The 14,559-nt window shown below is 35.1% G+C and overlaps 1 long non-coding RNA gene across 1 annotated transcript; it reads left to right on the forward strand.

Moving 5' to 3' along the window:
* The first annotated feature begins 726 nt into the window (after positions 1–726).
* Positions 727–1,753, forward strand: LOC104216176 (uncharacterized). Its single transcript, XR_011403193.1, has 2 exons — positions 727–821; positions 1,382–1,753. It is a non-coding gene; the product is annotated as an uncharacterized lncRNA (long non-coding RNA).
* Positions 1,754–14,559: the final 12,806 nt, after the last annotated feature.

Raw genomic sequence — 14,559 nt, forward strand, 5'->3', positions numbered from 1 at the left:
AAAACAATATGATCAGACAATTAGTTTAATGAATACCAAACGTGCAAAAAAAAACTAATACATATGATTTTAGTTGAAATTTACTGCACATAACTTCTTGGTCAAAATGTCTCAATCTTGCTTCTTGAATAAAGTCAAATTGAAAATATTCTATTTAGGTCAATGAATTTCTATTAATTCCAGTAACTTGTAGTTAGCCTATACCAGTCATCTATTTCGTATTTCGTATTTCGTATTCTGTATTTCATATTTCATATCTCTTATATATTGTTGTTATTTTTATTACGCATTTTTATGGTACTAATATATCATCTCCTATTGCTTTTTTGAGCCGAGGGTCTCCTGGAAACAACCTCTCTATCCTTCAGGGTAGAGGTAAGGTCTACGTACATATTACCCTCCCCAGACCCCATTTGTGGGATTATACTGAATCGTTGTTGTTGTTGTAGTTAGCCGTAAAGTTTCAATATTTTATCCTTAATTGACCTAAGAGTTGTTTTCGGGCATCTTCAACTATTCTGTTTTGGGGAAATGCAGAAAGAAAAGAATTAAAATTGCAAATAGCATTATTTAAAAAGGTTGGCCAGCCTAGGCTAAACGTAATATTAAAGTTAAATAAATTATAAAGTAAACAAAAAGAAATTAATATAATACATGTTGTAGATCCAGTTCTTTCGTAGAGAAGCTTATAAATTACGACCCTTGAAAATCAATAAGATGCCCACACACAAAAAATTTAGCGAAAGCACGAAATCTACTCTCTATTATGGCGTTGCTTAAGATTAATTACTTTTTCGTTTTTCTTCTCATGGCAGCAATTAGTTAGTATTCATCTCTTTCCTCCTCTATCTCTATCTCACACGTAGCTACATATTGTGACTACATGCATATTTCATTTATCGTTAAATATCTCTATAACAACTTCGTTTGTTGCGAAATTTTTCGGCTGCTATAGTAAAATACCGTTATAAAGGACATATATTTTAACATAATATAATATTCGGTTCCAAGAAAAACTCGGCTTTTATACAACAATAACAACAACAACCCAGTATAATCCCACTAGTGGGGTCTGGGGAGGTTAGTATGTACGCAGACCTTACCCCTACCCTGGGGTAGAGAGGCTGTTTCCGATAGACCCTTGGCATCCCTCCCTCCAATAACTTCCCACCTTGCTCTTGGGGTGACTCGAACTCACAACCTCTTGGTTGGAAGTGGAGGGTGATTTTATAATGAATGACTATTATATAAGTATGATGTTATAGAGAAGTCTGACTGCATATACATGATAATTTGGTTCATTCATGACATTTGAAATGTGAATTTTATGTCATATTAATCGTAATTTTATTTGATTGTTATAACGGTAAATTTTTTTCAGTCAACTTGTCGTGGTTCTCAGAGATTCAAGGAGTAGCTGCACGTGATATTGATCATGGTCTTTCAGGACTCAAGAAGAGACTACTTCCACAAGTCGATGATTATATTTTTACTTGCTATAGGCCTTGTACAGAAGACAAAGAATGCAGTGATTGCGCTCTTTGTTGTTCATGCCATGGCCCTGAAGGTTTCAAGAGTTGTAGCTTCTGGTAGTACAATTATATTAATGCCCAAAATAAAGAAAAATCCCTACAAATAAAATTAAATCCCTTATTATATTGTGGTGTTTCCTTCATCTTTTCTTGCTTCCTTGTATTTTATGTTTTGTATGAATAAAGAAAAAGTCAAGTGAATGACTTTTCAAAGTGTTTAATTTGTCTTATATTTGCTCTTTGTTTATATATCAAACCATAAAAGGTCCATATCGTTAATTTCATCCCACATTTATCACTCACTCTGACAGTTTGTCCAAATTGGCTCTGACATTTGCTATAGTCAGGGGCGGATCTACCTAGTGTCAAGCGGTATCGATGACACCGCATTATCGAAAAATTTCATAAAATATACAGATAAATTACATGCAAGAACATCTTATTCGAATATATATATTCTAAATTAATATTGCTGAACAAACACACATGCTTAGTTCACTGGTCAAGCGCTTCTTTCATATAGGAGAGGTTAAGGGATGATACTCAATTCTATATATAATGTGCACGCTTTTAAGTTTTATTGTGAAAATTAGTGCGTTGTTTGTTCAAGAATTATTTCAGCATACTTGAAATCCTAATTTTTAAAAACTATTCATCCTCCTCTGCAATTTATTTTAAAACAATAATATAATGATCATTCATTTAATCACTTCTTTAAATATCGATACCGCTTACAAAATATTCTGCGTACACCCCTGGTCATAGTGGAGCCCCGTAGACGAAACAAAAGATTCAAATTTATTCATAGTTATCAAGTTATAGTTTATATATACCATCCATTTTACTTTCGGGGTTGAAAAGAAAAAATAATTTCTCCAAACTCCATCTTTTTTTTTTTTTGATTTATGTGCAATCGTACTATAAATGCGAGAGAAAGGATGTGGAATAATAATTTGTATATGAGTAATATGTGGATTAAACAACCAAAAGGACAAAAAAGCCCTCCTATCCTTTGGAACACAAGTTTTCAAATATGCATACACTATATATCTAACTTTTAATACAATGAACCAAACATTTGACAAGAACCAATCTCTATATTACAATTCTTGTATTATGATTTCTGCATAACTTACGTGTCGACCAGAAGAGTCCTTATAGCACATAGAGGGTGTTTGGTTAAGCTTATAAGCTGGTCAAACTGGTTTATAAATACTTTTTGGCTTATCTACGCGTTTGGTAAAATTAAAAGTATAAATTAAGTGCTCATAAGCCAAAAATAAGCCAAAAGCTAAGTTGATCCCCCAACTTATCAAATTTCAGCTTATAAGCACTTTAAGTTTGACCAAAATATTTACTATTCAATCCCTAAAATACTTCTTTTTAAAACAAAAATATTTGTATACCCAGTTCTTCAGCTACTTATTATTAATTTCAGCACTTCTATCCAAACACGTAACTGCATATTTTTTAAATCAATTTTAACACTTAAAATTACTTTTCAACACCTAATGCTTATTAGTTATTCTAAATCAACTAATCCAAACGGGCTCATAACTTAGTCATAGATGTCGTCCAAGCACCGAAAAATACGCTACACGCTATGACTTCTTTACATACAAAGTTAAGAGCACACCCGAGAAGCCAACACGAAAACCAGGTCCAATTCCAGCATGGAGTTGGACCTGGTTTATGTACTTGGCTTCCTAGGTGTGCTCTACACTTTGTACGCCACGAGACCATGGCGTGTCACACGTTTTCCAATGTTTTACAGGTATTTGGACTGACTTATAGCCCGTTTGGCCAAGCTGCAAAAATCAGCTTATTTTGAGAAGTGTTTTTTTTCAAAAGTGTTTTTCTCAAAAGTACTTTTGGTGAGAAGCAGTTTGTGTTTGGCTAATTAGTTTGAAAAACACTTCTGAGCAACAATTAGTGTTTGGCCAAACTTTAAAAAACTACTTCTAAGTGTATTTTTCTCAAAAGTGTTTCTCAAAAAAGTGCTTTTGGAGAGAAACTACTTTTTTCTGCTTCTCCAAAACTGCTTCTGCTTCTCCTCAAAAGCACTTTTTTTCCTTCCAAAAGCTTGGCCAAACACCTCAAATTGAGGCCAAAAGTGCTTTTGGCCAAAAGAAAGCACTTTTGGCCAAAAATAAGCTTGGCCAAACAGGCTATTAGCCTATCACCTTTTTCATTTCTTTTTTCCTTTTCTAACCCCCATTCTCTTTTACTATATTTGTCCAATCTAAAATATGAAATACTCTTCCTTATCAGTCGTTTGGTAGGATGCATTAGATAAAATAATGCTTGCATTAGCTTTATGTATTAATAATACCTTATTTGGTAGATATTTTAAACCTATGCATTAGTTATGTAAGCATTAGTTATACATCCTATTTAATATTATCCTATGCATAACTAATGCATAGAAAATCATGGTATTAGCAATGCAATGAGTTTTAATGCATGCATTAGCTTAGTTAAAGATAAAATAGTCCTTTAAAAATTATGCTTGATTAAAATATGCTAATATTAATGCAAGTTTAAAATAATTTAAATAGTGAGAAATAAAATTATATCTCTAGTAAATAAATAAATACTTAGCATATTTTCTTTTTTATAAATAAATATTTAGTTATATATTACAATATAGGTAGACAAATCAAATAATTTTTTAAAACATTTTCATATAAATATATTTCTCAACATATGTTTTAGAGTGATGGACTGGTTTTGAGGGTATTTTTGTAAACAAGCAATTCTTTTAGAAATTGTGCAATGCTTTAATACATCAAACCAAACAATGGATAAGAAATATGTCAGCATAACTAATACCAGCATAACTAATATCCCTACCAAACGACTCCTAAAGGAGAAATATTTTTTCAAGCAAATTCCCTATAAATTTCAATTCTGTTTTAAATGTTTTCCCAAAACAGAAAACATTTAAAATACTTGTGCTTCCATGCTTGTTAATAGATCATAATATATTTTATTTGTAGATGCTCAAAAATGATTTTAAGAATGTGAATTTCAATTCTGTTTTTCTTTTTTAAATTTAAATAGATGCTCCACTAATAATTATATGAAGAAGACAGTTGACTAATTAGTTAGTGACATATTCATGGCATATAGTTGATAACAAGTAATTAATATATATATATATATATATATCGATTTTTCACATTGTCAACAAGCAATTAGGTAATTTAATTAAATCATGCACGTGCAAAGTGGAATTGCCAATGCGAATATTCCAAGAGTAGTAATGCTAATTATTAATAGTATTTTGTTTAAAAAATTAGTTCCCTAGCTAAGAGAGAAATAGTATTTTAGTAACCCTGTACCGATAAAAAAAATCAAAAGAAAGAAACATTTCAATCCATTCTTGCTAATAGATCAATTTACATTTATTTTTATGCTCAAAAACTGATTCTATTGAATTTCAAGAAAATAAAATGTATGCATTTAAAATTTAAATAAATTTCTCACTACCATTATATATGGACGAGACAATTGATCTTTATTTCATAAAATTAATACGCACTAAATATTAAGTAGAAATACTACTAGAAAGTCAACGACAACTTATATACTTAACTAATGTCATGATTGTATTAGCCAGCGTAGATGTCGGTACATTCAGGGAGTAGTTCAGTGGGCATTTGCATCTATACCCGCTTTTTGTGTCACGTTTTAATTCGTACCCTCTTTGAAAAAAAAAGTGCAAGCGTACCCGCTTTTTCGCATAACTTTAGCATACGAGGCTGAAATAGCATAAGCAATCACGCAAAACTTCAGCATTCTAGTAGTCGGGCCTGAAGTTCAGCTCTAGAGCTGAAATTTTTGTTTTGTAACTGTCGAACTTCAGCTCTAGAGCTGAAGTTTTTGTTTGTAACTGAGTTTTTGCTCTAGAGCTGAAGTTTTTGTTTGTAAGCTTCAGCTATAGAGCTGAAGTTTTTGTTTTGTAATTATCGAACTTCAGCTCTAGAACTGAAGTTTTTGTTTGTAACTGAGTTTTTGTTTTTGTAACTAGAGCTGAAGTTTTTATTTTGTAACTGTCGAACTTCAGCTCTAGAGCTGAAGTTATTTGGAAGCTAGCTTTAAAATAGGATCTGCTCAAATAAGCTGGGGATCCATCCATCAAACAACTTGCTAGTTTGTTAAAATCTTTGGGGTAAAATATCAGCAGTGGGCTCAAGAATTTTTATGTGCTAACATACTCAATTTAGCTTTACATGAAACAACTTTCACCTTAATAATATTTATCAAAACAACCCAAAAAAAGAAGTAAACAAATGCAAATTAATCATCCCTGATTGCGAGAACAAATAATGAGCTCCGTAATACGATTAAAATACAAAGACGTCGTCACTTAACAATGGTATCTTGATAGTTTCCACTCACAAAATGAACTATGAAAAATAATTTCTTTTTTAATCATATAAAGGTACAAAAGAAAGTTTTAACTTCTATGCACCAATAGTGTAAAAGAAATTTTACCTAAAAAATAATCTTCACCAATAACAGCAGAAGAAAGAAGAAGAAAACGAAGGAGGAGAAGGAGGAGGAGAAAGGGGGCTGAAGTTATTTAAAAAGTGGGTACAAGTTAAATTTTTTTTTAAAAAATGGGTATAAGTTAAATAGGGGAGACCAAATAGGGCGCCCTGTGCAATTTTTACTAGTTCAATACTATAAGTGTGTCATGAACCAAAATTTATTATAGACCGTGATGATGCCCAATATCGCTGTTAGGCAAGCCAACAGTGACTTTCCAACTCAATTATTCATTTTATTACTTTTGAAATCATAGGTTTTATTAGGTACAAAGTTCAATGCATTTAAAAATCAAGAATATTTAAAATATTAGTAAAGATATAAAATAAAATATGACAATATCAAATCGAACCATAAACAACTATTAGATATCCCAAAATTCGATGTCACAAGTACATGAATATCTGCTAAAGAGTGCAAACAATTTTTAAATTATATCTCCATTGGAAATTCCACTTAGCACATGATTTATTTAAGTATACAAGTTGTCATTGACTTTTTATTGCATTATAACTTATGTAATATAGATCATTTGGTTCTCCATATATTACGAGAAGAATTGTCAAAAATTAACCAATCTTAAGTAATGTCATTTTACAAATAGTACTTTATGCTTGATGATAAAAGGTTTTAGGCATAATATATAAACAAACACTCAAAATTGGTCACAACTAGAAAATAAGTGATCCGACTTTGGGAGTGCATATATAGACGCTTCAACTTGTATAAAGTTGAACCCGTAAATACAATTTTATGGCAGGTCTAATGCGTGAGTTAAGGAGGGTATCGGGAGAAAAGAATAGAAAATAGAGAAGTATGGAAGAGGGATGTTAGTAATGGAATAGAGGTGGATTATAAGGGTAAAAATAGAATATCACTAACTTTTTCAGCTGGAAAAGATTTTAGAATAACATTATGCTTAAATGTGAATACAACACACAACTGTGCCAGGTCATATATGTAATGATCCGGCCGGTCGTTTCATGGGTTACTGCTCCGTTTTCCCAATTTCTACTTTTTATTGCCTTGTTTATCGATTCTATGTGTGATCGGGTTGGTTGGCTCGGGTTCGGAAATGTTTTGAGAAGATTTGAGATACTTAGTCTCTTTTGAGGAAGCTTAAGTTGGAAAAGTTAACTGGATATTGACTAATATGTTAGAGGGCTCGGATGTGAGTTCCGATGGTTCGGATAGCTTCGGGATGTGATTTGGGGATTAGGAGCATGATCAGAATGTGTTTTGGAGGACCAGAGTAGATTTAGGCTTGAACTGGCGAAATTAGAATTTTGGCATTTTTCGGTTGATAGGTGAGATTTTGATATAGGGCTCAGAATGAAATTTTGGGAGTTGCAATAGTTCCGTTGTATCATTTGGGATGTGTGTGCAAAATTGCAGGTCATTCGGACGTGGTTTGGTAGACCTTTGATCAAAAGCGTAATTTAGAAGATTTTGGAATTCTTAGGTTAGAATCCGATGCGAATTTGGTGTTTTGATATTGTTTTGAGCATTCTGAAGGTTGGAACAAGTTTGAATGATGTTATGGGATATGTTGGCATGTTTTGTTGAGGTCCCATGGGCCACGAGTGAGTTTCGGGTGGTCAATCGGACCATTTCATATTTTGGAGAATTACAAAAAATCTGCTGGAGTATTGCAAAAAAATTGAACTTCGCGTTCGCGAGTAGGCCCTCGCGTTCGCGAAGGGTTAGCAGGTGAGGCTGAGGATTTAGCCTTCGCATTCGCGAGGGAGGCTCCACGTTCGCGGAGGGCTGGGATCTTGTGCATCGCGTTCGTGTTACACCCCACAGTATTACGTCGACATTATGCTCTGTAGTAATACATTACGATGATGTTACCCTCTCGAGTAATACATTACGATGATGTTACTCTTTGCAGTATTAAGTTACGATAGTGTTGCACCCAGCAATATTACATTACGTTGATGTCATGATTTGCAGTATTAAGTTACGACGATATTGCACCCTGAAGTATTGTACGTTAAATTTTTCGTAGGGTAATTGACATCAATCCAAGTAAAAGATTATTTGGAGATTATAAGGATTATGCTATTTCACAAGCGAATAGTAAATTCATAAAGGTGAAAGGGGGAGCAAGTCAAAGAAAGTGAATTTTGTCCAAGTTTGATATTTTGGGATAAAATACGGCTCGAGCTAAAATATCCGGTATTTATGGACTAGTACCATACAAGGTACCCCACGGCCATGATAGTAAGGTGTATAAAGTATATTAAAAGTGAGTAGTATTTTAAGTAATTTGAGATAATTCTTAATTATGTGGGTAATTGGTTAATTATTAGTTTAATGGAAGAATAACCATGTAATTAAGGATTTATGGATAATTATAGGTAGGGACAAAGCCCCACACGTGGCAGCATGTAGAGGAAGATTTGATAAGTGACTCTTAACTTTACACAATTAAAAGGACACATGGATAATGTCCTAAGCCATTTCTGGCAACACGTAGAAAGGGATGTTATATTTGTCATCCCTACACTTATCTTCTACTTTTCTTCAATTAATATAAAGATTCATTTGGTAAAGGAGTTGTATAAGAAGGAAAATGAATAGGGATAGACCTAGGCACAACATATAGTTCTGTTGGGGTGGTTAAATGATAAGAGTTTAAAAATCATACCAAAAGACCAAGGCAACAGAACAATACCTATCTAATGTTGCTTTTACTGATACTGAGCGTTTAATTAGTGATGCAGCCAAGAATCAAGTAGCTTTGAATCCACACGACATAGTTGTTGATGCTAAACATTTAATTAGTCGTAGATTTACTGACCCTTCTGTTCAAAGTGACATGAGTTTGTGGCCATTCAAAGCTTTAACGATTCTGCAATCCAAAACGTAGCCATTTTAAAGCTTTAACAAAGCTTTCTTTTCCTATTTTGAAAACAAAATCAATCAGAACGCTACAAACAGTAACAGTTCAAACAACGAGATTTCTTGCATCCAAGTTCTGCTACAAAGAATATTATACGGAGTTTTCCTTACTCCAGGTATGTTAAGGCTAACCTCTTCTTTCATTTGGCATGATCTCGTCATTACATTCATATTCCGGAAATTACGTATATTTTGCTAGTCTCGCAAATTGCGTATATTTTCTAGTGTTGTAAGTTATAATATTCTCCTTATCGAGACTGCATATTTAATTGAGTATTTTCTTCTTCCAGTCAAGAGAGCAGAGAATTTATATATATACAGTATTAAAAGTATTTTCATTACCATCGAGCTATAATCGATGGGCAGGCCCCTATTGGGCAACCTCTGATCAGATGATAAGTTATATACCGAGCCTATTGTGGCCGAGCGCTTATGAGCAAGCCCAGTTGGTTGAGATACAGAGCCTAGTATGGCCGAGCGCTTATGAGCGAGCCTACTATGGCAGAGCAAATATATATGTATACCAAACCTTACAGGGCCGGACAACTATTTTACTTACTATATTGAGAGAGTTGAGTCAGTATCAGCAGGCAAGCTTATCTTCAGATTATCTTTGACTTCCAGCTACTTACAATTATTATATTATCAGTTCAGTTTCAGCTTTCAGTATATTGCCTTACATACTCAGTACATTATTTCGTACTGACGTCCCTTTTCTGGGGGCGCTGCATTTCATATGTGCATGTCAGACAGACAGACGGGTAGGCCTCTTCAATAAGTGTTGCCCGAGTTCATCTTGATCGGTAAGCTCCATGCCTTTCAGAGTTTCCGGGTCTAGAGCCTTATGTACATCTTGTATATATATGTTATGAGTAGGTCGGGGAGCTGTTCCGATCACAGTATATCCATCAGTAGAGGCTTGTAGACATATCCTGTCAGTTAGTGTAGTATGTTGGGCTTCCAGGCCTTGTATGTATATTTGGTTGGTTTGTCAGCTGTAATAATTATGACGGCCTTGTCGGCCCAGTTTTATATTGACATTTAGTCACCATTCATAGTCGTCTTACAATGTGGCCCATGGACAAAGTATGACATCATATGTTCAGAGCCCCTTAGTTGCAAGTTGGTACGCAAGGATAGGTGAGGCACTGGGTGTCAGTCTCACCCCCCAAGTTCGGGGTGTGACAAAAGTGGTATCAGAGCAGTTCTGTCCTAGGGAGTCTACAAGCCGTGTCTAGTAGAGTCTTGTGTTTGGGTGTGTCGTGCACCATACTTATAAGCAGGAGGCTACAGGGCATTTAGGATTGTCACTCTTTCTTCTTACTCTAGATTGTGTGGTAGAGCTCAGTTGTAAGAATTCAAATTCCTAACTTCTATTTTACTCGTAATGAGACGATACCTACATCTACAAAGACGGTTGGTAAAAGACATAGCTATGGAAGAGTTGAGTCAGAGGAACTCGACTTTGCATCATGCTTATGATGAGTAACTGTGAGGTTTTCAGCAGATCATGTGCATATTGAAAGGTGTAAGCCTCTTGATAAGGAACCTTAAGGCAGGAATATCTATCCACCTTTATGGTGAAAGACAATGCTTTAAAGAAGTAAAAAAAGCAAGGTGAAGAAGGGTACGAGGTGCCCGGTTAATAAAGATTATCAGTATTACAGTTCCGGTAGAAAAATATAAGCATTAAGAATTACTCTCAACAGTAACAGAGGTATGTACAATTGGCCGTACCCCATCTCAGTTATGCCCTATGAGGGCTAACAGATGTAGTTTAAGAAAAGGATGGAATATCAGGACCTGGCTGGGGTTAGAGTAAACCAAAATAGTGAATGGATTGTTTGTGTTAGTTGATATTTCCAAAGGATATTGCAAGTGTGCTAGTAGATCTCCTTGTGAGACACCCAGATGGTACACTCTAAAATAGTGCATCTAGATATGAGTACTACAAAGACATGCACTATAAACCTTGAAGGGATAAATATTACCTTAGTGTGGCTCGCGTCCCTAGTAAAGCGAGAACGTTAAGCAACTTGAAGAGCCACTGGATAGAGCAAAGGAAAACTAAAAGCGAAAGAATGTCGTATTGAAGTTTTCAAAAGAAAAGGGATATGCAGAAATATTAGCAAAATAATGAGAAGAGAGAAAGGAAGCATTATGAATAAGGTGTGATACATAGATGAAAACGGTAGAGTGTTACATAACTTATAGTCAAATGAAGGAAGAGACAGTGATGGGCCTTAAGACAACAAAAGAGTATAGGCCATAAGGTTATATCTTCATTTCGAGAAATAAGTTCGTGACTCCAACGCGACTACCAGAGGGGAGAGTTAATCCCAGAGTAACAGAAATCAATATGGACTGGTAAACAAGATAATCTAAATATGAACTAGGGACTGAATGATTGGAACTCGACATCATGGGAATTTCAAATTTCGTTCCGGCAGTAATAGAATGGACCACAGAAGAAGATTCACAATGAATTCAGAGAATAGTCATTCAGGGAGACGCTTCCCTAGAGCAAGCAATGTGCGCAAAGTTAATCTTAAAAGACTGTATGTGCCAGTTACGCTAAGTGTCACCCTCGCGAGTAAGGGAATTTGTCATCCTTGGTACATAAGGATTACCGCAAAGTGAGTAAGGAATATTGATGTTGAGAAACGATGCCAAAGATAAAGAGGAAAAACATCTATCGGTAGATCCTTGTGGCTTCAACTTTTAGTACACCCCTAAAGGGGGGAATATGGAGTAATGTGACATTAAGTCAGAATTAAGTGGTTCTAGTGACTATGGAATGGTATGGGAAGAATGCGATAAATGAATAGGAATAAGATGGAACTTATCCAAATCTTGCAGATATGCTACGATTTAAGAATATTGTGCAAACATGACATCAAGAAGAGAAAGTAAAGGTTCCTGCCCGAGCTGTTATTAATAAATAAGGAGTCAGTGTGAGACGTAAGTTAAAACACAGTAAATAACCCAAGAAAGATTACGAAAAATATTAATATGAGAATGGGCCAACGAGTAGTAAGTAATTGGCCAAGAAGATCTCACTTATGGCTAAACAAGAGGTTATAGACTAGTCATCTGATCATGTAAGATAAACATAGTAGAACCCAACATGGAGTATTCAGCCTCAGAGAATATCATTATAATACTTGAGATATATTCAAACAAGAGACAGGGTAGTTAAAGGTACCGTATGAGTGTTACGGGGATAAAAGAAAGTGCCACTAGGAAGGTAGTCAAAATATCAATTTAGAAGCAACCATACAAGAACAAGGACATGGAAGTAAGAACTACAGATGATTATAGGCAAGTAAGGACATAAAAAAAAAGGTCTGTAATAAGCTCACAGCTTTACAAGAGTCAAGGGTTCTCCTTAAATACTACAACGAAAGACTAGCTGAGGAGATAAGAAAGAAGGCTTCAACCTAAGCACAACGACCTAAAGAGAAAATGGTCGTGTAACAACAATCTCGTAACAACATTGTTAGCATTCCAAAGGAAAATGGCACCTACCATGGCTAATGAATGGGAAGTAAGAATTAAAAATAATATTCGAGATCATATGAGTTGTATGAAAACTCTGGCAAGTGTGGGCACTAAGATAAGCTAAGCATGGATGCAACAAGGGGGCAGAAAGACCAAGAAAAGTAATAGCTTACGTTGAAAGAAAGCTAAGACGGAACGAAAGAATTATTTGATCAATGATATAGAGTTAGTACTCTATGGATACACTCAAGATTTTGGAACATTATCCAGACAACATGTTTGTTGACAATCATACAGCCATAGAAGACTCCGGTATAAGTTAAAAGAAAGAATTGAGCCCAGGGCATAGACAAAAGATTGAATTGTTAGAGGATTGTATCATGGATATTCCATAATTCCCATGAAAGGCTAAGGTAATAACTGATACCATGAGCCACGAATCGGAAGATAGCTTAAGCCTACGTAAAGGAAGAGGAAACTGAAGGATTACATCGCCTAAGTAAATCAGGAGTTTGATTATTGGACCTAGAAAAATTATAGAAGTTGTGCTTGAGAACATGATAGAATCACTCTTAATATCAAACGTTCAAGAGAAATAATACAACGACCATAATCTATAATGACTCTATAAAGAAGCCAGTCAGAAGAAGTACCAGCCTCATAAGAAGTCAGTACGAAGCTCCCACCGGATTGTGTATGTACCAGAGGTGCGAGTATTACAATAGAGCTTCAAGTTATGGACGTGAATTACACCTAGGTAGAAGGGAGGTCATAAAAAAAGATAGAACATACGATGCGAGATTTTAAGGTAAGTAAGGTAAAGGTGAACAACGTACGAGATACTCAAAGCCAGAAGATCTTGAATAATCCATACTTTGGATAGAAGGCTATAAGCACGGGGATCCAATAACCAGGAGTGATAGCAGTATTGTTGTCAACATGTCTTCTAACCTATGGTTTCTAAATACTGAGAGATCTAGTTAAGAGAGTAGAGAAAAGTTGGAGAAGATGTGATGTCTCGCTTGATGTTCCAGAATAACATAAGGAAATCTATGGTGCAAGCAAATTGAAGGAAGGGTTCGAACAAGTATGAATAGATATGTGTAGGTCGCAAGCTAAAGTATGGTAGAGCGATAAGGTTTTAGGAAGATAGGAGTAAGGATAAGAAAAGGCGAGTAAGAAGGTTATGAGAATGGATTAGTCCTCAGGATTAGGCCCATGAAAATAAGGGAGCTAATGGCTTTTCTATGCTATAATAAGCTCAGTATAGCCTGAATGGACTCAAAGGAGTTACTCTTCATAACTAGCATTTAAAAGAAATGGAATGCTGCCCTTGTAGTGGAATAAGGGCATAATTGTGATAGATAAAGGATGACGTTTGCGCCTTCGATTGAGTAATGACTTGAAGAGGATTGCATGAACTGTAAGGGGCTAAAATCGCCATATAAGGTGAGTCACATTACGGTGCAATAAAGTACGGTTATGAAAGTATCATATCACCCCTAGGTGGATCAATCTAGTTACTCCGAATGTCCCCGATGAGACGCGAGCCCTAGCGGCGTTGTTATGTAAGAGATCAAGTTATCGGTGGTAGATGATGGATCGAACTTAAGGTGAATCAACAATAGATGTACAAAAGTCACAAAGTATAAGATGAGATTGGGCCGTCATTCTATAGATGAGCAGTAATGAGGAAGCATTAAAGGACTTAAATCTATACATATGGAATAAGCAATGAGAGTAAGCTGAGATTTGGTAGCAGACCTCAGCAACGATAAATTAAAGTAAGAGTTATAGTAGTAAATTCATACGAATGGCTAACAGACCTATGCGATGAGATATAGCAATATTCGTGAATTCAACAAAGTATTGAGCAAAGAACTTTAATATACTAATATATGCCCAAAAAGACATCTTATCAAGCTCTACATATGAAGCCTAGAGATTGGGCACACTTACAAGGTCAAAATTGTACAGGCTGCATGATGAAAGATAGCAACTGTTACGAGATTGAAAGGATTCCGACTACAAGTTGTGGTGTGAGAAGGAGGCCTAAGGGGGGAAT

The sequence above is a fragment of the Nicotiana sylvestris genome, chromosome 10, assembly GCF_000393655.2.
Source record: "Nicotiana sylvestris chromosome 10, ASM39365v2, whole genome shotgun sequence".
Lineage (NCBI taxonomy): Eukaryota > Viridiplantae > Streptophyta > Magnoliopsida > Solanales > Solanaceae > Nicotiana > Nicotiana sylvestris.